This window comes from Anser brachyrhynchus, assembly GCF_964034855.1.
Source record: "Anser brachyrhynchus genome assembly, chromosome: 1".
NCBI lineage: Eukaryota > Metazoa > Chordata > Aves > Anseriformes > Anatidae > Anser > Anser brachyrhynchus.
This window is the reverse complement of record NC_137694.1, coordinates 138,023,396-138,046,826: the sequence shown is the minus strand read 5'-3', so window position 1 is coordinate 138,046,826 and position 23,431 is coordinate 138,023,396. Positions and strand designations below refer to the sequence as shown.

The 23,431-nt window shown below is 38.8% G+C and overlaps 2 protein-coding genes across 3 annotated transcripts in view; both read right to left on the bottom strand.

Moving 5' to 3' along the window:
- Positions 1–23,431, bottom strand: part of LOC308192945 (uncharacterized protein) — a 332,117-nt gene that overhangs the window by 90,125 nt on the left and 218,561 nt on the right. The gene's annotated exons all lie outside the window — the stretch shown is intronic.
- The window catches only part of PRKX (protein kinase cAMP-dependent X-linked catalytic subunit), a 59,473-nt gene that overhangs the window by 31,440 nt on the left and 4,602 nt on the right, over positions 1–23,431 (bottom strand). The gene's annotated exons all lie outside the window — the stretch shown is intronic.

Below are 23,431 nucleotides of genomic sequence, written 5' to 3'. Positions count from 1 at the left end.
GATTTTGCCTCTAACAGATTCAGGAAACTTAAGTTTTGGGTCTTCATCCTCCCCCCACACACACATTTTTTCCCCCTCACTATATGTATTTACACTTAAAACATTTACACTTCATTTAACAGTTATTCTTTCAAATTACTTGTGATATTGTTTAAGAGCATGGCATTTACTAAAAACAGAACAAAATATTCACACTACAAACGAGGAACTAACAACTTCAGCAATACAGTTCTATAAAAGTTGAAGCTCCGCTACCAATAAAGTTTTCAAAACCAGCTTTTGAGATAAAATTTCGCACTCCACAAACCCACCAAGGATTACAGTTTTCCAGAAGATTATATCAAAGTGTTTTTTGTTTTGTTTTTTAAAACACTTATTCCCACCCGTCCTGAATTACAGTTCTTTAACCACAAAAACTGTAAACAGGTCTCAGATAAAGCTTGCTGTTGTACTGAAGTAACCCACCAGGTTACCCTGGAAAATTTATCATGCAATTAAATCCCTTAGAAATGCAGTCACAATACATGACTATACCTGTAAACAATCTTGTTTTCATGGACATGAGCTTATGAAGTTTAAAAAAATACATTAAAAACAGAACATCCAAGCACAGCCATCTGTTCAGACTAAAATACTTATTATTTATATCTTTACTGGATGCATACATGAAAAAAATAACTTTGGTCATTTCAGAATTAGGAGCTGAAATGCAAGTTCAAGTACCTGGAAAAACATTTTGAATGCAGAATAACTAGTCTTATCATACATCTACACTAAAAAGCACCTTAAAAACTGTAAGTCTTCCAAATGCTGACTCAGGGAAATTAACAGTACCAGCCCTGCAAGTAAATGCCGTTTTCATACGCATTTTGATACTTGCATGAATAAAATACTCCCACAGACACATTCATGAGGAAAAGTAGGAGGTGAACACAAAACTACTTGTTTCCTGGGTCTTTAATGCCCTCATGTTTCATGAAGCATCCCACTTGTCCTAGAAATTCTTATTTTAGAACGTTTTATTTTTTCCAGCAGTACGAGCGGCGGTGCTCGGAAATAGTAATAGTAACGCCACGTTCCACCACGTTCACAGCAGGACCCGTCAGGGACTTCTTTAGCAATGGCTCTAAATTTGGAAACATGGCCTCTTTAAAAACCTTCCTGCCGGGAGCTGCAGCGCCTGGCAGGCTGTTCCAGAAGGGTGGCAAGACCTCATCCAGGGAGCCTCGGGGAAAAGCCGGAGACCACACAGACCGACGAGAACCTACAACCTCCCGAACCAGTTTTATTGTTTGCCTGGTTGCACGCAGATTTTCTTCAAACATCTTCAGCCTAATTTCAAGCAGCTACGGAAATCAAGCTGACAATCCTGAATCCCTCTAACTCAGCAGACCAAGAAGTCCTCCAACATTTGTTTGCAGATGTCTCTTTCTCACGATATGAATTGTCTCCCTTTCAAATCTCAGAAAATCCATTAGGCCTACATCTGTTGGCAGTGACAGTACCCAGACGTACAACCACCACCCTTCCAGCTCTTTTGACAAACAATACACACTCTCAAAGTCCCAAAGAAAAATAGGGATGCTCTGCAATTTACAAGGAGCTTTGCTTGCACTGTTTAAGTCATTCAAGCTCCTCCTGTGGCTAAGAGAACCAAAGAGCAAACACGGGAGTAAAAGGTATTTTTCCAACATAGAAAAAGAAAACTCTTTAATATTGTGGGGCTGTTAACAAGAACTGGGCAGCAGGGAACTTGCTGAAACTTAAAAACAGCAGCTGTATAAATGCACACAAGTGTGGTTTAATTTATGGTTTCGCACAGCCACATGCAGGACTAACTGTGGCATTTGTTTGTTTTAATGCTTACCCAGTCTTTGGACAACCAGATGAAGTTTGGACACAAAAATGGGTACAATTCAAATATCTCACTTTGTTCTGGATCTCTTGCTCATGTTCACCTTCCTGCAGACATCTGGGGAGGGTGGAAGGGTGGGCAGGCTACAAGAGAGACTTGTTACGGTTCTGTAGCACAGTCAGGAATATCTAGCTGCTTTACACAGGCCTGCCTTGCCACTGAGACTAGCTGGAACTCTGCCCCCATGTTCATGGCAAGAAGCCTAACAAATTGAGGCAGCGAAGTGGCTGCGTGTAAGACAGAGGCACCGCTCCCGTAAAATTGAGAGACAGCTCTTTGAAGCAGAAAGAGGCAGGGTTACTAGTCTTCTGTCAGAGCACCGCTGCCTCTTGTCCTCCACGAAAACGACACTAAGGTCATGGAACAACTTCTGCTAATCCCCGTGCAATTTCTGTGCCCCGGTCTCCTCAAAACTCATCTATTTGAAACTGGCTACATTTGCCCCTCTGTGACACAGGCAAACAAACCTTAGAATAGAAATATTTTGCCCTTGCACATCTTACATATAGTAATGAAAGGAAATATGGTGTTTGCAGATTTGCACAATATTCTACTGACATTTTTTTATGTTCAGTTCAAAACAAGAGACTTCAGGAATTACATACCATTCTGGATGAGTCCCCATCTCCCCTCAAAGGCATCTAGCAAATGAAGGTTTCTCACCACCAGTAACAAAAGCAATGAAGAGTGCTTGTGCCATTTGCAACATGAACACAATTCCAAGATTTTCAGGACTAAGGGGGCAAACAGAACAAGCATGCAAAATGCTAACCACTAATCCAGCATAATCTGTTTACAACAGAAACAATAATTTTTTTGGATCCCTTTGCAAATTCAGTGCGGTTGCTGAACTTGAAGGAATGCCAACAATCTTCTCAATTAGGTAACCTTCTCGTGTTAAACACACAACAGGGAGGAGGACAAATACTGCGGAGGACCAGCTTAGGCTGGGTATCAAACACAAGAAGGGCATTCTCAGTCATATAAAACAAGCTGGATTCCCTTACACCATGCCAAAATACCATATCCAGCTTCCAGGATTTTGCTCTTTGAAGCCTGGTAGAAAAGAATAACGAATGTGGGAATATTTCTTATGCAATTTAAGATACTTTAGATGCTAGGAAAACCAATCCTGCCACTAAAATAATCAGCTAAAATAACTGAGTGACTAGTCATGTACTGACTATTTTGCCATTGATGTAGGTGACTGAACTCAATGTTCAGTTTGCCTCTTTGCTTACTCCCATTAATTAGGCCCAGCTGTTCCAACTTCCCATCATTTTAATCCCCAATTCTTTCTTAAAACTAAGTTTGCCCTGCTCAGATAGATACCATCTGTTTTAACAAAGAATAAACTAGGTCAAGTGAGATCCATGACCCTGAGGGCTGCTTTCTGAGTCCCATAGGGGATGGTCCTGATTTCCACAGATGCCTACAGAAAGCATCAGATGTATTTGCTATTATTTACAGTCAGAAGAAACGTTTCCCACTGGGCCATGGGATGGTCTTTGTTGGTAGCCACAAACAGGACAGGCAATTCTGCTGAGTGTTAAAGATATCTTAGGTAAATTGTAGCAGATTACAATCTTGCTACTGAATGTCGGATTTCTCTGCTCTTTAATCTATGGCTTGTCTTGTGATAGAACTTGAACAGACTAGCAATACATGTCTTAAAAGGTGGAGGGTGCCGTCAACAATTCTTGAAAAAAGGGAAGAAGGGACACATCAAAGGAAAGAAGCCTGCCCAAGTAACCAGAAGATTAACATTTGAGAGAGAGTAGGGGAAATGAGATGACACAAGCAGCTGTGGGCTTCTACAACAGATGAGCAAGGCAACACAGGAGGAGGAAGGTTTTGGACATCAAAGTGGCATTGTTCAGGTTTTTTGTTTTTCCAACCCACAGACCAGTGTCAGCTCCAAATGCCTTGCAGACTAACGCTCAACCTTCCCAGTGTCTTCAACACTGTCCCACAAGCCAGCTGTAGGCTGCTGCTCGTAACTCTTTAGACCACTGCTTCCACCTCCATCACCCTAGGGAGTTCTGATCTACACCTAAAAAGCGCAAGAGAGAAACAAAGAAATTTAGAGGTTTCATAGGATGCCTCATTATTCTAAAATTGTGTATCTTGTATTAGTGAATGCAGTAAGTAAATATTATGCAATTTCTTTTGCAAAGCATTTTTACATCCTTCAGTGATCATGTAGACGAGGACACAGTCTGATAAAGAGAGCTTAACAGCATAGAAAACGGGACCAAAATGCCTCCTACAGTGTTCACCACATGCAGCTTTGCCAGAGTGTCTTGCTTCCATGACTTTCATTCATCCGCTGTGCTATTTCCTAGTTTACACTAGGAACCATTTGGATAGAGAAAATATCTTTCTATTTAGCAAAGATGTAGGACACTAGACAGCAAAAAATATATATACCCGCTACACTCCAAGTGACATGATCACTTCTGGGGGATATAAGGCTACTCACCCCAGAAATACTATTGCCAGTGGCATGCCAGAGTGATCTTTTATTTCTTCTGTTTTGGATTCTGGTCTCGCCCCTTGTCAACCTATTTTACAACTGAAATATCAGTATCACCAATTCTTTATTGCTCAGCTGAAGTTAGAAAGAAACTAGCATTGCATGTTCTAGGTACAGTCTAGCCCTTGACTCAAAGATTCATTTCCAACTTGCTCTGTAAAAATGTCCACCTCTTTGCAGTTTCCAGATTTCAAAGATCCTGAAAACGTGTTACTTTTTTCTTACTTAACTACTTATTATTCAGAAGTTGACAGAGATACACCACTAAAACAAAATTTAACAATTTGGAATATAATCCTTGTTCAACTTCCCTTAAGATTTGATACGCCAGAGAAGAATACCAAGCACTTAAGTCAAGTCCTGGTGTTGAACCACCCACTTAATTCTTTTTGAATTACAACCCTTAAAAATTAAAAACACAGAATCACCACACTAATTAAGACACGCCAGTCAAACTTCCTGTTTTTCACATAGTTCAGAGACAGGTTCGTGATTTCCAAAAAGAGCAATTCAACAAAACACCCATGGCAGGAGTTCCTTTCTAATTCCAGATAAATTGTTTTTGGCTCACAATTGTTTGGTCTCTGTTAAAGTACTATAAATATCAGGGTGCCATTAAACAAAATTATCAGATTCTCTTTATACTTTATGGGCCTCTGATATTTCAGAATAGAATCACAGAATATCCCGAGTTGGAAGGGACCCACAAGGATCATCAAGTCCAACCCATGGCTCCACACAGGACCACCCAGCAATCAGACCCTATGTCTGAGAACATTGTCCAAATGTTCCTTGAGCTCCGGCAGGCTCGGTGCTGTGACCACTGCCCCAGGGAGCCTGTCCCAGTGCCCGACCACCTCTGGGTGCAGAACCTTTCCCTAACACCCAGCCTGACCCTCCCCTGTCCCAGCCCCATGCCGTTCCCTCGGGTCCTGTCGCTGTCCCCAGAGAGCAGAGCTCAGCGCCTGCCCCTCCGCTCCCCTGTGAGGGAGCTGCAGGCCGCCATGAGGCCTCCCCTCGGCCTGCTCTGCTCTGGGCTGAACAAACCAAGGGGCCTCAGCTGCTCCTCAAGTCTTCTCCTCTAGACCCTCCACCATCTTTGTTGCCCTCCTTTGGATGCTCACTATGATTTTATGAATCTTCATAACAGCAAAGAGTTTCAAGCCATATTTATATTATAACCCCAAATAATGAATCCTGATCTCTCTCCAGATATTGTTTAATTTCTTGTCTGCTGTTGAGAATACATGCCTCCTACTCCCTGATCTGAGATCAGTACTAAATTTAAAACTTTGAATTGGATGTCTGAGACAGTCTAAACCAAAAGGGTTTGACCCCTAACTTGTTATGAAAAAAAAAAGCAGTTGCAATTTGCCTCTAGTAGTACATAAATAATGAGTTCAGGTAAATCATTAATACACTGTTTTTCACTTACTCTGATGATGAACTAAAAGTGCTTTTCACAGTGATTTTTTTTCTCTCACAATGAAGATAAAAGGAAAGGTAGCGAATAAAACTAAGCAGGAACAAACAGAATTGGAAAAAAAAACAGCTTTATGGCTAAGTCTAATTCACATAACCAAATCTTTATCTAAAAGGGCATTAAAGAAGTACAAACAAATGATGAGAGAAAGCTATCTTCTCCTTTTAGCTTTTAACTTTCTCCTTTAACTGGAAGCATATACAAAACCAATTTGGCCACGTCCTGGCTTCAGCTAGGATAGAGTTAGTTGAAGTAGCTGGTATGGTGCTGTGTTTGGGATTTAGGATGAGAATAATGTTGATATCATGCTGATGTTTTAATTGTTGCAGAGCAGTGCTTACACTAAGCCAAGGACTTTTCGGCTTCTCTCTCTGTCCTGCCAGTGGGCAGGCTGGGGGTGCAGCAGGAGCTGGGAGGCGACAGACCCAGGACAACTGGCCAAAGGGGATATCCCATACCATATGGCGTCATGCTGAGCAATTAATATGGGGTGGCTGGCCGGGGTGGGGAGGCTGGCTGCTCGGGGATAGGCTGGGCTTTGGTCAAGGGTGATGAGCAATTGCACTGTGCACCACTTGTTTTGCACACGTTATTATTAGTAGTACTATTATTATTTCCCTTTCTTTTCTATCCTAATAAACTGTCTCTACCTCAACCCACAGGCTTTCATTATTTTTTTTTCCAATTCTCTCCCCCATCCCAGAGAGGGAGGGCGAGTGAATGGCTGTGTGGTACTTAGCTGCCAACCCAGGTAAAACCACTACAGGCCAGTTACTTTACTCAAATTCAGCATGGAGATATTTAGTCTAGTTTCCCACAGGAGTGAGTTTTAACAATTTCCTATGTCACTAGGTCAAGGGCAGATTTAGACCTTTCCAAGCACCTCTGACTAAAGGGAACTTTCAAAAAGGTCTTGAAGGTTTACTATAGCACCTCCGTAGAAGATACACGACGGGCCAGGTACACGACAGATTGTTCCAGTAGCTTTTGTTCCTTCAATTGCTGCAGTTGAACATATTAGGTCTTGTATGTTCCTGACAAATTACTGTATGGACAGTAGTATAATTTTACCCTCAGAAAGCAGGAAACCTTAAAACAAATAAAGCTGACCAACCATAAAACTACAGAGAATGGTTGTGCCTCAAAACATGTTTTCACCTCATAAAAACTGATGACTGACTAAGAATAAAAAAATGCTTACAAATGCAATAATCCAGGAAAGATTTGAAGAGTCAGTTCATCCTACAGAAGTTAAAGTTGCACGGAGTCTGATAAATATCAGAGATGTGTGAAGCACCGTATGTCCAAACTCAACAGCAGTCCCCTACAAACTATGAGGCTAAATGGTACTTAGCCATTGAAAAAGAAAGTGGCTAAGCAGGTGTTAGATACGCAGGTGTTTCATCTAACACCTGCTTAGCCACTTTCCTTTTCAACCCTGAAATATATGCCTCTAAAACATTCTAGGCTATTTTTACATTAGCAGCATATTTTGGTCTCTCCTGTAACTCATCTTGCAGATTTCTTCCTCTGTTTTTTTTTCCCCTGAAAGAACTACTTGATGCAAGTCAGTCGCACATTAATGCAAGGAAAGGATCAGGATATTCCTTGTCTGTGTCTTTTTAAAAAGCAAACGGAAAAAATCTTGCTGAAGTACAAAGGTTTATTATTGCTGGCTGAGTGTAATAAAAGCCACATTGTTTGTACTTGACCGATTTCCTCCTTCACCAGCACTGGACAGAAGCCTTTGAGGCACTGGCACCCCTTATAATACAGTCATTTCAACTACATTTTACTTCCATCTTCATCTAACGTAGTGCTAAAGGAGAAAGAAATCAAGGAGGAAATTTTGTACAGTACACAAAAATTGTATTTTAAAAGACTTATGAAACAAGTTATCTATTCATTACTTAATCTGGTATTTCTAGAATGTTTTTAAAGTATAAGATTGGAGCACAAATTATGCTGAACATCTCCTGCACGTAGACAGATCAGATACTCTGCCCTAATTTAAATGTACTTCTGAGTTATTAGTTCTCTCATTGTGTATTTCAGGAAACAGCTGAACATGCAAATAGACAAGGAATGTTCAGTTATCTAATCCCTGCTATTTTGTGTGTTAGCATTAGTCAGGTATAGATGGTCCTAGTCCAGAAACACAATTGCTGATATTTAAACATGTGTACCAGCAATACTTGGACTTAACTAAAAAGGCCAGGTTGAAATCCAGATACACTAATATTTAGAAAGCAAATCCTATCAAATCAGCAGTGAAAATAAAGTTTAGCGGCAGCCAGTACCTACCTTAAACACACTTTATAAGTTTAACCTTTTTCACTTGGCCTTTTTACTTCCGTTTGTAAAATTTCCCTGACCTGGAGCTAATTCATGATGATAAAATAGATGAAGTATAGGCATTCACATCGAAGACAAAGCCTGGCCACTGAATAGTAGTTGAAGACCTTGAAACATCAGGAAGTTCGTTCTTTATGCTATACCTTCACCTTACAACTGATAGTTTTCAAAAATGACAAACTGGACTTTTCCCTCCTTTCAAAGATCACCACAATGGAACACGTAGCCCCATATCATCTCTTATGGCTGGACATCACAAGACACAATGGATGTGAGTCCTCAAAGGTTGCCAGAGTTCTTGTCCCATTGCAACTCACGGTAGGATCTTAGTGGAAGTCTTTCTACAACACACAGAGACAGAAGCAGCGAAGTTGCCTGCTATCCTTGTATAAGCAGCAACTGACCAGCCTCTTTGTAGCCCAAACCCAAACTGAGACAGACTTTCTCCATCTTGCAGCCTCACCTCGAGTACTGTGTGCAGTTCTGGGCACCACAGTACAAAAAGGATACGAAAATATTGTAGAGTGTCCAGAGAAGGGCTACTAGGATGGCGAAGGGCCTAAAGGGGAAGACACACGAGGAGCGACTGAGGTTTGTTCAGCCTGGAAAAGAAAAGGCTGAGGGGAGACCTCATTGTGTCCTACAGCTTCCTCACGAGGGCGAGTGGAGGGGAAGGCACCGTTTTATTCTCTTTAGTGACCAGTGATAGGACCTGAGGGAATGGTGTCAATCTGAGACAGGGGAGGTTCAGGCTGGATATCAGGAAGAGGTTCTTCACCAAGAGGGTGGCTGCACACTGGAACAGGCTCCCCAGGGATGTGGTCACAGCACCAAGCCTGTCAGAGTTTAAGAAGCGTTTGAACTATGCTCTTAGTCATATGGTCTGAATTTTTGGGTAGACCTGTGTGGTGCCAGGAGCTGGACTCGATGATCCTTGTGGGTCCCTTCCAACTCGGGATGTTCTATAGTTCTATGATCTTTTAGGCAATCAACAGTCTCCCAGACACCTTAGGCAGGATCTACCTCACCCAATTATAGAACCTACCTTTGAACCAGCTAGGCAGACTCCTTTCCAAGGGGGGAAAATAAGCACTTCTGTATTGAGTCAAGCAGTTTTACACATGCACTTTACAGACTCAGAAGTACTTAATTTTCCTCTGTGGATTGTAATATGATTCTACATGTGTAGGTTTGACAGTCACACTACATAGGTTACACTCAGATGAAACAAACTCATTTCATTATCAGCTTCAGAGTTAAACGGTCTGATACATATATACAGCATTTCATCACAGGGAAACTACTGACACAGAATATGCTATTTTGTTTAAGAAAGTACACATCTGTGAGGTTTAACAGAAAATCATTACTAGCCCACTGAATTCTTCATACATGTCACCAAAACTACACCAAATGATACCTATACAACTTTTTTTTCAGCCACATGGAGAAGAATTTGGGGATATCAGTGGATGAAAAATTGGACATAAGCCAGCAATGTGCTCCTGCTGCCCAAAAAGCCAACTGTATCTTGGGCTGCATCAAAAGCAGTGTAGCCAGCAAGTAAAGGGGGGTGATTCCCACCCTCTACTCTGCTCTTGTGAGACACCCATGGCGCACTGCACTCAGCTCTGGGGCCCCCAGCACAAGAAGGACATGGACCTATTACAGCGAGTCCAGAGGAGGGCCAGAGATGATCAAGGGGCTGGAGCACCTCTCCTATGAAGAAAGGATGAGGGAGTTGGGGTTGTACAGCCTGGAGAGGAGAAGGCTCCGGGGAGACCTTATAGGGGCCTTCTAATACCTAAAGGAGACTTCCAAGAAAGATGGGGCAAGACTTTTTTATTTCTAGTGACAGGAAAAAGAGCAACAGTTTTAAACTGAGCTAGGGTAGAATTACATCGGACATAAGTACGAAATTTGTCATGATGAGGGTGGTGAGGCCCTGGAACAGGTTGCCAGAGAAGCTGTGGATGCCCTATCTAGAAGTGTTCAATGCCAGGCTGGATCAGGCTTTGGGCAACCTGGCCTAGTGAAAGATGCCCCTGTCCACGGCTGGGCTTTGGGCCAGATGATCTTTAAAGGTCCCTTTCAACCCAAACCATCCTATGACTCCATAACCCTCAGCAGTGTCAAGAAAATAAAATTTACCAGTACAACCTCATGAATGTGCTATTAAAAAGAAAAAAAAGATGACTCATTCACCTAACAATTTTTTTTAATAACAATGTTGTTAATAAGTAGATATTACACGTAAGAAAGAAATGCTGTTTTTACAAATAATCACAGCTCAAACCACATCTAATTTTCAAGCTTGCATTCACTGATATAATCTATAATTTTGCATAAGCTATTAAAGTTTATGCAGCACGGAAGAGTCTTAGAAGGTACTTTAAACTTTTTTAATATTTACCTTACTCTTGAGCTGTTACACAGACAAAAATAGAAAAGGATTTCTGATGCAACTATGTTCTTTTCTGAGAATTGTATTTAGCTTGATCTTTGTTTTGAATAGTATGATGTACGAAAGATTTTATTATAATATGTACAAAGGACTCAATATTGCAACTACAGCAAAATGAATACCCTTCTGAAAATGACTTAAATAATTTCTTTGCATCCAGAAATATGATCAGCATGCTGGGTAACTGAGACTTTGTATTCTATCTTCTGTACATTAAGTTTTACACAACAAGCCAAGCAGCAAACCAAAAATAATCTTCTCCTGAAAGACTATTTCAGTCTGGAACACTCACTGCAAATGGATTTTATTTTAGGTAAGGGTTAATAAGATCACTGACAATTCACAAATGGAACAAAGCTTTCCTCAGAGGGAAGGTTTTGTTTATATTCCTAGGCCAGTATCAACCGATATTCCTAAGAGACTACAGAAAGACCCATTACGTATCTAGAATTTGTTTCACATAGTCATTACCTTACCTTTCCACGTTCACTCATACTATACCATACAGAAAATAATGTAACATTGTCCAAGGGAAGGAGATGAAATCACTGTTGTTTGGCACTAGAATGGACATAATATTCTCCACATAAAGAGCTATTATGCAAGAAAGAGGAAATAAGCCTAGAATATCCAAATAAAGTTCTATCTGATATGCAACTGGAACAAATGCACTAACGCAAATATTAAGTTTCAAAATACCAGTCTCCAAAATCCATTCTCAAATAGCAATTAAATATTTCAGAAGAAAATCTCAATAAGCCTCTAAGAACAGCATTATTATTGATACAGGTAAAGAGTGAAAACATTCTTAGTATTAGTATCTAACGATACTGAAGACATGCCAATATTAATGTAACAGCTATGTTTAGTGTAAACACTTCGATGCCATGGCTGAACAGGACTGTTGGCTTAAATTTATCATGCTATTTGGGATTGTATGAACCACTATGCACTTTTTTTTTTCCTCCCTGATGTGGAAACATAAATCTAACCTTATTAAAAATTCTGTTGTTTTCTGATATCCATGCAGCCTACCACGTGACTGCAACAGTGGATAGATTTTTTTTTTCTATTTTTACTATACATTTTCTAAATAGGAAGAAAAGCCACTCTACCAACTTTTCACAGTCAAAAGCCAATTGCTCTCCTTAGTTTTATATGCATATTTTTCCTTTGAGCATTTATTAAAGAATATACCCAAACCACCGACAAATCAATTCCTTTCATGAAAATATCTTGATCTTCAAAACAACTCTGAAAAAACAAACTGTATAAGAAAATGGAAATCAAGAAGTTAATGGGCTACTACAGTAACTTTTAGAGGTTAAAGAATAATGACGTGATCAATTTTTCAATATTAAGAATAGACTTTCTGGCTCGTTTGCCAATCAGTTTGTGTTTTCGTGCTGGACATTGTTTCTGTACGGCTTCCCCCCCCCCCCCCCCCCCCCCCCTTTTTTCTTCAAATATAAATCCTCTAAGGGTACAGCATGCATTTTAATACTATTAGCATTAAACACAGTTCACTAGTTTCATACATCTTAAAAACAAGGTGGGAAGATGCAACATGTCATAAACATGTATGAACTACCCCAACAATAAATTTTTCCCCATCCAAAAGTAAGACTGACATAGAAGGTTATGGAAATAATGTCACTTGTAATGACTATTAGCAGCTCCAGAACAAAAACATTTAAAGAATAAATATGTATAATATAGAATTTATTAGGTTTGAAATTATTCATGAGCACAATATGAAACAGAATTGTTCCAACAGACGCATAAGGAGAAAAGAGACAGGATAACGTTCAAAATCAAACACCAGTGATACATGTAAATAAAATACCTTACGGTGCATATAGCTCAATCACATATAGGCAAATGTTCTTAAGATTCATGAAAGGCAGCTTTTTTTGGACAGATGCGCACAATTTAGCTTACCACAATTTACACTTACTAGGCGGCAACATTCACTCCTAAATTTCCAAGCTACTATAACCACCTCAGTAAAAGCTCAGTAAAGCTAAGCTCTTTACTTCCTGTAATATTTACATCATAAAAGTGATTTCAGACCCACTTCATACTGTTTGATAGCTAGTTCTATATAATGACCAACCTACCCCATATATAACAACACAAGTAGTATGAGAAGCCTTACATTTAAGAAAATCAAAACCTGTATTGCAGCTGTTATAGAACACTACTAAATCCTGTTAACAGCATTGTACATGCTTCTTTAAATTGCATATAATTTTTGAAACTACAGATCTCAAGTGTAATTTCCAATGACAATTTTTTTCAAATTTGTCTATGATTTCTATATTGGTAACTAGTAGGCCTTTCTTAAATATCATCTGTCAATTCAAGGCTTGGCTCTGTTAAAAAAGAAAAAGTAGCCTTCAAATTCATGTTGTAGGTTTTAAAAGACAGCATAAACAAAATTCCACATAAATCCAGAAGAAGGAAAACAGAAAATCACATTATTGGGGAACCCTACATAAGCATGTACCCTGACACAGATCTTTCCATAAAATTGACAAATTGCCATAAACCATGAAGCACTTCAGAGTTCTGCCAAACTAATTCAGTTCAGCTTTTAAATGCACTGGGAAGAAAAGACTATTTATCTCCTTTCACATGCAGCAAGTTTGGGCTGATGAAATTTCATCCTTACATCTTTCAGTGACATGCAATGACCCAGTGTTCAAGACCCACCTCAAACTGCAGAATCTCAGCCTAACGATAGATTGGATCCAGCCACCAACCCAATGGTGACTTAAGCACAAAGTCGCACAAAGCAGTGCAGAGGCAAATCACTGATGTGGACACAAGAAAAGCTGAGGTGTTAAAACCTCATTTCATGACAATTGTTTGGACAAATACACTGACTCAGTACACACAGATAGCTCTCTATCCTAAGTGGAGTGTCTAACCTAAAGTATGTCTCAAACAGAAAAGCCCCTCTCCATTATCTGTGACAGCCAAAAACATCAGACCAGACACGGGGCCCAGCACTGAAATCTAAAACTGATCAGTTCATGACTGGTGTTGCCCTTCTCGTAAATCTCCACTCTAGACGCGGAAGTGTAACGTCTACATTTAATGTATTTAGAATACTTCATGGAAACCAATTATCAGCACTTGAGATTTATCAACTGGACTCTGCCCCAGACCATGAGAAGTTATTTGCCAGAATTTAACTCACAATACTCCGTATGATTGTAAAGAATATCAACTATACTTTCTAACAGTAATAATAGTGAAGACTGTTAGATATATCTTATTAATAGAAACACAATTTCCAGTTGTATCAGTTACAGTGTTAATCTAGCCCTCTGTAAACAGCCCTTCTTCAGTGCTCTCACTTTCCAGTCTCTAAGAGCAGTTACATTCATTAATAGTCAAACAGCTGAAAATAAAACCAACTTGCTTTTTTTTTTTCCATTAAGAATCAGTATTTCCGTTTACATTTTCAGTTATTTCACTCTGCTGTCCTATGAACATCTTCTTCACACATCAAATTTCTTAGCAACTTTTTACAAATTTATTTTGTTGCTTATTGCCAAGGCTGCTTCTCGCTTCTTGTTCCCATTCTCGTCCCATCAAATCTCATAATTAGTTAATTGAACCTAGTTTGATAGACTTAAAACTAGGATCAGTCTGCAGTAGAGAGCAACAAATAGCAAATCCAGCACCACCTTCATGGGATGGATGAAATTGCAGGTCACTGAATTCATGAGCTGTAGTTCACAGGGCAGGAGTACTTGACATGCCCTTGTAGACTGCTTCTCAAAAACTGTAGCATCATTGCTTACTAAGAGGTTCATTTGCTATTACAGTTGACATAAATATTTTCTTTTGAGAAGTGTGCTAAGTTATTCATTCTGCAAAAATGAGCATTTTAATAAAATTTACAATTCAGGAATGACACAAAGAAGCACAGTATACATGTGCTAAAATCAGAAGTTACTGGGATCAGAAATGAACACCAAGTCCATCTATCTAGTAAGGGTCACTGGTTCAAATACAACCCAAATCAGTTGTAATTGAGTTACTGGTATCTGATGGTTAATTAGTTTATCATCTATTAACACTTCTTACAGAAGCTGAAGCATGTTAAGTTTTCAACAGCAAAGATAAATGGCATACCTCTGCCCTGAACAGACATGAGATACCCCAAACAAGGAACACTATTAGGCATATTAGATATTTACTGGCCTACGAAGTAAACTGGAGTTTGTTTCAGATGCCTGCATGTTTCCTAGGAACAAGTAACAGTCTCAGAAGACAGGACAGAGACTGATGAAATTATTATTTCATGCGCAAAAGGTCCTCCCACATCACTGATGGAAGAGAAAACTAGCATTGCAGTATCCAAAATACACCTGCTCATGAAGTACCTGGAGAAAATTCTTGACATAAAAATTGAATGTTCTTGGTAATTTGTGTACCACCAGTGGCAATCCTATTAAGTAGTATCAGTGTTTAAAAAGTCCTAAACAACTACGCTGCTGTTTTTAGTCAAGTTTACCAAGTTGCTTAGTATTTAAAATGAGAGCTGCATTTGATGTGCTTAAATATTAAGAGATGACTATACTGTATGGTAAATTATTCAAAAGTTTGCACAGAAAAGGACTTGGCTTGCTTATAAAACTAAATGACTGTGCTACTGAATGGTCTCTAAAGCAAAACAATCAAATAGTAGTTTGGTTTTTTAATTAAAAATCTCTGTTCTTCTCCCCCACCAAATGTTCCAGCATCTCTATTTTTTTTTCTTCCCTATTACCACAATCACCATTTAATTTTCTTATTTCAAGAACTATATTTCAAAGAACCAGGGGAGGCCATGCAACAAGGTTGTGTTTGTTCTCAGATAATGCTTCTGCCAGTATCACTATCAAAAATGAAAACCAATTAAGCTAGAAATCACAGCTAGACTGGGAGTATCTGGAGTTCTGTATCTTCCCCTAGGTGTTATATCCAATTGCAAGCAGGAACATTTTCCCCTCCTACAGATACTTTAAATGCCAAACACGTGAAGATTAGAGAGAGGTTTATCAACGTATTTCATTACAGCAGATAAACTAGCAATACTTTAGGCAAGAGTACCCAACTTCAGGGTTTCAGTGAATCCACAGCTGGCTCATTTCCAGATGAAGCACTACTGTGAAGTTGCTGATGTTGCACACTCATTATTAACTAACAACAAATACAAGTTCAGATATTCCAAACCAAGCACTTGTAAAATCTGTTTCTTCACATTTAATCATTTAAAATGACCAGCTGTGCTCCTAGCCAGTGGTTCTTTTTGTTGTTCTACTTATTTTGCTTTGAAAAGAAACAGTATTGATGCAACAGGAACCTACCTAAACAAAATGAGAGTTTCTCAAAACAGTGTAAGTCCCCTTATTCTACTTGCTTGTTCCAACATCTTAAAAAAATAAAAAGACTAGTAAATCCAACATTCTCAACCAAAGTTGTACATAAAGGCTTACCTATGCATTCATCACTGTTACTGTCTGCCAGCCTGCTCTAACTTTTCATCCAATTTCACAGTCCCTTTTCACCAAATGGCCTTTTTATTAGAATATAAATAGCAACCACGAAAAAAATAACACTCAAAAAGAATATTTAAAATTATATACAGGTGAAAACCATTGTCTCCAAATATATGATTTCAAAGTATTTCATTTGCAATTAAACATTTAAGATCAAGACTCAAAGTCAAAACTCTTTGTATCGCAGGCTTTATCACCACAGAACGTGTCCTAGGAAATTCTTAAAAGCAACATGAAATAGGCACACTCCAAACTATTAAATCATGGACTGTGCAAGCATTTCCTCCTTTAACATTAGATGCATTTACCTGGAGACACGTCAGGAAAAACATAAGATTGCTGAGAGACTGGCTAATTATCAACTCAGCCAGTTGTCTTTCGAGCTTCCTATTTCATAATTTTGTTTCTCTACTTATTATTACCATTTAAAGCAAGATCCTCTCAACAGATAAAGAATTCACTAATAAGTAACATCACCTACAGTATAATTCATACATATTTCATTTTAAAAGAATATTAAAAAAAACACAACTTCAAAACAGGATTTTGAAGTCTACGTCTCAATTTGCCTCCAGTGTTGGTCAGGTTGAATGTTTATGGAATTACAGCCTAGACACTTGCGTATCTCATGCTTAACTCCTGCTTGCAAAATTATGGCATGTTGCACTTCTTGGGGGTGCAAGGGAAGATGTTGTTTCAAAATACCTTTTCGAATTCAGATGTCAAATAGTGCTGTTCCACAGAATGCATGTGACCCACTGAAATCGTCCCACCATGAATTTCCAGAGCACTGTTTGCCCAGGATTACCCCAAACAAGTCATGGTGCCGTACTCTGCCTAAACCCCAACTGACAGCAGTAGGAGCTAAGGAAAAACTTAGGCCTACCTAACAACAAAGAAAACAGCAACGAAGGCAAACAATCATCCCCACCTCCATCAGAATCATCTCTTAACTCACATGAAGCGTTGCAGACACCAATAGCTGAGATAATTCTAGAAACTTTCTCCACTTAGACACATTCAAAACTTATGGCGAAAGCTTTCACAGGCTTTAAGTCATCTAGAATGGATGTGCCCCGTTTTTTCTGCTCTCCCACTAATGAAGGACAGAATGTATATAACTGACATCCACAAAATTAACTAAAAAAAAATACATTTTTTTTCCTAGCAGAAATATATTTCCATTAAATTTAAAATATTTTGCATTAACCTTGGTGTTATTTCTGTTTTTTTCAGCTTCTTCCTAATTCTCATTTATTTTGCTTTCCTTCTAATGGTTGTGTCTTGTGGGACACACTGCCTCTTAGCCGTATCTTCTGACAAAAAAATTTAACAAAATCCAACAGTAAGCAAGGAAAACTTTCCAGAAAGAGGCCCAAGGCATCACTGCTGCTCACTGTGAAATGACTAGAAGAGATGCAGGAAGCTTTTAAACAGAATTATTCCAAATAAGTTGCGGTACTGGGAAACTCTTACAAATATTTTTAAATTATATACCAAATTATATTATTTCAAAAGATATTAATAAATGAGCAATTTCTACAGTTATGGCTGCTGACGTTAATTTACGTGGCTTAGGATATGCTGGTAATTAAAAATGAAGGACGAGCGATGCTGTTGATTCAGTGCAACTTTTACACCCACCACTTCCCAGTGCAACACCTGGAACATACACTGCAGAAGTCTTCAGAAGCCTCTGAAATTCACAAAAATCAGGGAGAGTTTAGTGGCATCAGAGCAAAAATTCAGGACGCTGAAGTGCAACCTGACACCTTTTGCTGAAAGAAGTGACAAGAATCCCAGTTTGGAATCCAAGCTGACCAGCACCTGTCCTCATTGTTTGTTAGTTCTCTGGGAATGGGGAAGGAGTTACCCATTAATCTTCCTGAAAACAAGCTAAAATTTTAAAATGCATACTCTGAAGTTATTTCTGGCAGGCCCTGCAGAATTAAAGCTGTACAGTCTATCATCTCCTGCACTCACGGAGCTCTAGGAACCAATACCAAGCTGAAGAGAAGAGGCCGAGGCTGGAAGCGTCAGCAGTTTTGGGGCAGGTGGCTAGAGGAGTCTGCTATTAGAGCACCGCCAAGTTTTACATAAATACAGTCAGCATCCAGCCTCTTATTTTTATATTCGCCATCTATACAACTATTACAGTTCATCCTAATTACTGGATCAGCAAGGTAAAAATCTTATACCCAGTTTAGCCTGTTTTTGAAGAGTCTATGGAGGCATAGCCCTCTCAACATCTCCCTAAACAGTTCTGAAGCATTTAATTTACTGACTGGGACACTACCTGAGAGGCATAAAAAGCAACACAAACCAGACATTTTGCTTTAATCCAGAGCTCCCTGAACCTTTACGAATAATGGTGGTGTCATTACCATAAATATTTCAGGTTACTCAGAGTCCCCAGCACAATCAGAACAACATTTAAGCAAATGCCAAGAACTCTGTGTAAGAAGGCACATCTTAACGAAGAACCATTCCAAAGCTCAAATACTGCACAGTGGGCACCCTAAATGGACACTTTAGGTGATTTTTTTCAACAGAGCACTACCTCCTTTGGAAGCATCATGTAAATAAAATCAGCAGACCCATATTTTCCCCTGTTACTCGACTATGTAAGAGATTATATATTCACATTTCCCAAGTAAAAATAAATTGCAAGCTTTAGTGCTTTTTAAACATATACACAAGGCAACGCCAGGCGCACACAAGAAAAACAAGCGCAAGTTTAAGTCACAGGCTACAACTATTCGAGTTACATAGCTCTTCTGTCTTGAATTGCTTTTCCCAAGTAGTGCACTCAATACATAATATAGATCACTACACCTCCTCAATTCTTGCAAACTGCATACTGGAATAATAATAATTAAAAAAAAAAAAAAAGACAGTAGATGTGACCTTCCATTAAAAGGTCACTCAATTTCCTTTAAGGAAGCTAAAAGTATCCTAAACAAGAACAGGTACTTATTACGCACTGCAGATATTATATTCATACTTCATGAAGAACTGCTGTTACAGGTAGCCAATTAGGAAGCCCTGTATATACTGTGACAAAAAACAAGCAGACGACTTTCCCATATTCTCATTCTTTCCATATCAAGCTGTAGGATTACAGAATTTATGAGTTTTATATAAATTTAGCTACATATGCACATAAATGTAGAAGTTTATTTCTAATCTGACAGAAAGCTGTAGGTGTTCAAACTGATTATCCAGAAAAGAAACAACAGCAAAGAAGATTTTAGATTAAAATTAGTCTGTTTAGACACTACAGCTTTTTGGCATAAAGGTTATGATATACACTGCAAACCAAACAAAACCATGTAACCAATTTACTTTGATTTTGGCGTTAAATAAACAGTCCCCAATAAATAGTCTTAAGATTAGAAAACTGGATACTTCTCAAAGCATTCGAATTGCTTGAGGGATGCAGTTCAGGTTTACTTAACTGTATTGTAGGCCAAACGGAAGCAGACATGCTCCCTGCTCCCTCAACACACCAACAAAGCGTAGGGTCGCACAGAAAAGCCTGCGGAACAGCGCCAAGGATCAGACCAACACTCAGCCCCGCAGTCTGGCCTAACATTCCACTGCCGTGGGTCATACGCAGAAAGATGTTTGAGCTCGTAGTTTAGTCACCTGGAAACAATGCTTCCTTCATTATTTTTAATGTATTTCAGTTATAAATATATTACTGAAACACACACACTAGCGATTTGTCTGAGGTGAAGTGTATCGAAGCAGACCGATTGATCCCCTGGGGAAAAAAATCACAACTCGTTTGCACAAAATTTGCTGCCACTCAATTAACAGCCCAGCTATCAACTGCTCCAGGTTGGGGCTGGAGTGCAGAAAGAAGGCAACGGAGTGGAAGGTTTTCAGGAACAAATGCCACAGATCACTACAATTTAAAACTGGGCAGGGCAGCTGTCAGAACTTAGCAAGAGAGAATTTTAGACTACGCACATCTGAAGAGTGACTCTGCAAACATCCTCAAACTACCTGTAAAACGAGTAGAGATATTAATACCGATCATTGAGCATGAGATGAAGGTCAGGTAAGCTTATTTTATTAATACAAAACCACAAACACAATGAGGTAAACAGTGTAAATCTAGTTTAGGTATGTCCAAAAAGGAGAACTGCAATAATATATTCTACAATGCAGCTATGTCCAAAAGAGCATACTTTGAATAATTCCAGCATGTTAGGACTTAACAGCTTCAGCACTACTCTCCGTGCTTAGGCCATCTGTTGGCCTTTCAGAGAACGAGCTTGTGTATTTACACAGATACAGTTAAACTGCTTAAATTGAATTGCAAACACAAATAATTTAGAGTTCGTTGAAACTGGGGCCCTTAAACTGCATAAAAACAAAAAGGGAGCTTAATCCTCATGAGACTGCTATTTTAGTATTTTCAGAGCGCTCTTCAGCATAGAACAAGACATTTTCTTCTTGTTCAAATAAGCTATTCAGAATGATAAATCTGTATTAGACTCTGAAATTTTATCTTTTGAGGTTACCAGTGGGTGCTGGACAAAACTGCTCACAGGAACACTGCCTCTGTTTTACACCCTGTCCCTCCCAGCCAAAAGGAGTGCTTTATATTTATTTATTTATTATTTTTTAATGTGCTGAAAATTCTTTTTCCCCCAGGTTTATAAAACTTCAATTTTTATTTATTTATTTTTTTTAATTTTAAAATTAACAAGCAATCTAGGGCTAGCATTTGTTTTAATAGCTCCGGCATTGCTCTGTACATAAACTTCAAAGTTTCCTTTCCTTTCTTTATTTTATCTTTTGCAATATTTTTCTCAATATTTAATAGTTTTTCCATGTTTAGATGGAAAGAAGAAGGTTGGGAGCGTCCATTGTTGCAGAGATAAGGTCCTTTCAAACACCCTTCCCTGAAATCTCTCAAGAACGGAGCCTTCTATTTCCCAACTTACCATCCTACCACCACAGTGGAAATTAATTCAAAACCCTTGAAACACACTATTTACCCAAAAAGAAATAGTAAAAAATAGGCAAAAACTTAAACATTTCTATTAACAGAATTAACAAAGCAAAACCACAGACATCCACAGAAATGCAGTAATGGAGCTGACCTAAGTGTTTTGAGAATTTTCTCCTGTCCTGTAACATTCCACTCACTTTCCAATGTATTTTATTTTATTAACTACTTTCACAATTTACCTGATGTCCAGGTAAATTTCATTAGCAGTCTACATTTACAGCCTTTAGAAAAAAGAAGAACTCTATTAAAACCAGGAAAATTTCTGATGTGCCCTCAGTATTAAAAAAGAATAATAATACATCGGTATGCATTTTAATTCAGAATTGAACCACTGCTCTAATGTGAGGTGCAAACAGTGAACAATGGTGATTTTTTTTTTTTTTAAAGAATGCATTTGTTCGTTCATTTGAAAGACAATTTTCCTTTGGGAAAAAACGAAATACGTTGCAATTTTGAGAATTAGAAAGAAATGTGCTATTCCCTGTCACTGGAATATCCCAGTTGCATGCTAACACATAGCACTCAGCAGAATTTTACTTACCAACACCCCTGAAGCCACTAAAAACACCTCAAAAATCATGTAGACATGGGAAGATGCATATTATGCTTTAACAAGAGAAGACATTGTATGAAATTACTCCTGAGTAGAAAAAGCTAATGCTAAAGATGTTTTATGCTGATAAGCATCAACAGTAAGGAACTGTATTGTTTAATCTAAACTAATTTAGTTAAATACAGCTTATGCCCAGACAAGTCCTTGCAAGGTAAACACAAAGTTCCCATCTCACTTCACGAAAATTCACCCTTCGTCATTTTGTCTGCGTGTCTACGCCCCTCATAACAAACAAAAGCAGTACATAATCTCCAACACCCTTTCCTTACTTCAGATACTTATATATTGTATATCACCTTTGAAGTGGACCAAACCAGGCTTAAATGCGTTTCAGCCTGGGATTCACTTCCCTAACTTTGCACAGCGTAGTAGCCCGAACAGCAAGAGGTCCATCTCCAAATAGTTATCCTCTCTGCCCACTACGAAGAGCCCAGACATGCAAACTCAGGAACCTAAGCAGAGAAAAGCTGAGTCAAGCCCCAACAGCCCCTATGATGCCAACCTCCAGTATTTTAAGTTCATATTTCCTGCCTTTGAAGAAGGGGGAGGGTAGGAGGAATGGACTCTCTATTTCTGTTTACATTTTCTGTCTTTTTCCAGCTTGGACTGATGCACAACACTTTTAATGAAGGAATTTTTCAACAGGATCTTCGCCAGGAATGTTAATTTTATTTAAGCATAAACTTTTTGTAGGGAGGGAGCATTAGGTGCTCTTGATTTTGTAGAAGAGGAGTTTTGCATACTTCTTATTCCTGAAATACTAGTACTAGTTTGATTTCAGATTATTTGCATTGCAGCAGGCACTTTTGGGTCCCTCTGGGCTAATTATAGGACTTAGATTATTTATCTTTAAGAATTTTATTTGAGTGTCGAAGCTTATTCTAATACATACCACGTCCACAACATCAGAGAAAGAATTCTGAGTTTCTATCTACAATCAGTTACATACCAAAACGCACTTGTAGATTACAGCAAAAGAAATAGGTGACAGACAGGAAAACACTAAGCCATTTACCTCCACCTTGATTTTAAACACAGAAGACAGAAAAGCAGAAATGTGAACTTTCAGATTTCACATGCTCACACTTTTATATACTCTCTCTTTTCTGACCTTTCTTTGTGAAAGACAAAAAATGATATTTGTTTCAATCCACTTTTCCCAGCCTAAGAAGAGAACAAGAACCTTATGAGGAAGGACCCCGCTGCTGCCCACTCCACATAAGCATCCCACTACTGGGAAAGGCGACAGAAGGAAGCTGAGTCACACCTGCTCGCTCTCCCTCTAGAGCATCAGCTACAACAATACTAAAGATTTATTTTGGGACAAGCATGATCTTGTGGCAGGGGAAAACGAAGCACATTCCACAGAAGAGCGAAAATAAAATCCAAGTCATTTAGCTTGATGACTAAAGTCTCAAAGATGTTCAGATGTAATGGTGAATTCGGGTCACCATTACAGTCACAACATTCAGACCATGTTT